Here is a 240-nt window from a genome sequence, read left to right on the forward strand (position 1 = left end):
AATGCTTGTTGATTGAGAAAATTGAGACCCAGAGAGGTTATATTTTGCCCAAAATCACATAGTAAGTTTCAGAGGAGGAACTTGAACTCAGATCTTTTGATTCTATAGTTAATATTTACTTTGCCTCTTGCTACCTTCTATCATTTTACAATCTAATATTTTTTTAACATTTATTAATATTCATTTTTGACATGGTTACATGATTCATGCTCCACCTTTCCCCTTCAACCCCCCCCCCCC

The sequence above is a fragment of the Gracilinanus agilis genome, chromosome 1 (genome assembly GCF_016433145.1).
Source record: "Gracilinanus agilis isolate LMUSP501 chromosome 1, AgileGrace, whole genome shotgun sequence".
Taxonomy (NCBI): Eukaryota; Metazoa; Chordata; class Mammalia; order Didelphimorphia; family Didelphidae; genus Gracilinanus; species Gracilinanus agilis.